The following is a 2,419-nucleotide window of genomic DNA, read 5'->3' on the forward strand; positions in this document are numbered from 1 at the left end:
TACTGAGTAGGGAAACCCTACCTGGAATGCAAAAGAGTCAGACGGTCTCAACAACTATTATCAAAAGGCCTCCTCTACGAATCCTCCTCCTAACATACGATCATACAATTACTAACAATCATAAAAGACAACAAAACCCCCAAACCCCTAAATTAGGGTTTAAACAACCTTAACGAAATACCATAAAAACAGTACGTAGATCTTACCCTCGACACAAGGATCACAAGAATGTAAAGAACGATGAATTCCGACCTCCCAAGCTCCGGGATTTGTCAATAATGCGACGGATGCGAAGTACGTAGGTTGCAATCTCTTTTCAAAGTAATTAAGTTTGTAAAAGCCTTTTATGAAAGTGACGGAAATGTTTAAATACTAAATCGCATTATTAACAAAACCCGACAAAACACTACCCGTAAACCGGGCTACTCGATCGAGTAACAGACGTACTCGATCGAGTGCCGCCTACTCGATTGAGTACCAAGGCTACTCGATCGAGTACCCTACAGGTTATTAACTGTTTTAAACTGCAAAACACCCTTACTCGACAGAGTAAGGCCCACTCGATAGAGTACCCAGAGACTCATGAAACCATAGTATTACACTAACCTCAACTCAATCCTTACTCGGTCTGCTGCACTCGTCGAAGTACCAACCACTCGGTCGAGAACCGTCCCCTACCTACTCGACCAAGTGCCTCCTCACAGTAATATGGAGTATTACACTAATTGTGTACTAAGAAGAGTGCAAGATTCAGTCAAGTATAGATTGAGTATACTACGAGCGGATAAAATAAATACTCGAGATGGAGTCTAGATTAAGTCTATGAATTTAATTATTAGTGTTTTAGCAGGATTTTCCCTGAATGGGTCCGGCTTGATTAGAGAATAATTTGGGTATCTAGCTCTATAAACTTGGAATATCGTAAATGAATAATAGGGAAAAATTAAGTATAAACTTGGAACATCAGGCCAGGGGTGAGATGTCAACTTTACCGGTTTAAATAATAAAAAGAGTTATATTTACTCAATGACTCTTAGACTCCTAGTTACCGTTAAACACTTGCAACGGCTAATTTTGGTGATGTCACGCTGACTGTTTTGTGTTTTCTAGGGTTTTTACACCGTTATTTCTCTCCTATAAATATGGTGTTTGCGATGATTTCGTTTACCACAAATTTTCTTCCACTTTCCTTGCTCAACTTTCTCTAAAATTCTCCCCTATTTCCCAGGAGTCTTACTCTGCTGACTTATAATTTTTCAACAAAGTTCATCACAATAAATTAAATAATAAAGGATATGGGAGCCAAAAAGCGTCCTGCACCCCAGAAGGCTGTTGCATCCCAGAAGGCTGCTGCTGAGTCTGAACCCTCAGACGTCCAGGAGGAAGAAGTGATGGAAATTGACCCTCCTGCTCGTGTTGTGGCTTTTAAATATCAGGATTCTATTTTCACTGCCCTTCAATCTTTGGATCCTTACTTTCCTGAGGAAAACTTATTGAAAACAAACTATGACAAGATTTTAAGGGAGAAGAAAATAATTCCTGAATCGACTGAGGTATGGATTCCTGAGTCTTGTCCAGTCAGAGCTAACTGGGTGTCACCTGGTTGGTTCTGTATTTTTGAATGGGCGTTTAAAGCAGGCTGTAAGTTACCTTTTACTCCCTTAATGATTGACACTATTCGTGCTATGGAAGTGTCACCTTTTCAGATTATGCCAATGGTTTGGAAACTCGTTCATTCCATTGAAAATTTATGTGCTAAACACAATCTTGTAATTACTATTAATGATATCAAGGCAGTATATCATATGAAAAATCCTGTTAATGGTCGTTTTAATTTGAGAATTAAGTCGAAGATGTCTCCATTAATTACTAACCTGGATTCTGGAGATGATAAAAGTTGGGCAAAGACTTTCCTGTTTATCCGGACCGAGACTGGGATCGGGCTTTGATTATCTCGAGATATCCTCCCTTGGAGAGTGGTAGGTTTCATGTACTCTTAGTTTGCAGTATATATTATACGAAATTAGTAGGTTTTGATTTTCACCTGTATATTTTTGGCGGTTTTTGCAGCTCCTGATTGGAACTTTGATCCTCTTGACGAGGAAGCTATTTCCAGGATAGAGGCATTCCTCGCTATTCCTGAGGAAGAGAGGGCTGACGACCAGCCTAGTTTGGGCGGGGAATTATTGCCCGGTATATGAAGACCAAGCGATGGGGTCAAAGTACCCAAAGGCAAGCCTAGCTCTACTGCTCTTTCCTGTATGTCTTCTATATGTCTTTATGTTAATTGTTGTCTTTTTATCGCTTCTTATCTGATATTTATGTATATTCTTTGTGTATTCAGTATTCAGGTCTTCTGCTAGGTTGGCCAGCTTTTCTGCAAAAGATTTAAAGGCTGGGGTGGCTAGGATTGCTGAAC

The sequence above is a fragment of the Silene latifolia genome, chromosome X (assembly GCF_048544455.1).
Source record: "Silene latifolia isolate original U9 population chromosome X, ASM4854445v1, whole genome shotgun sequence".
NCBI lineage: Eukaryota > Viridiplantae > Streptophyta > Magnoliopsida > Caryophyllales > Caryophyllaceae > Silene > Silene latifolia.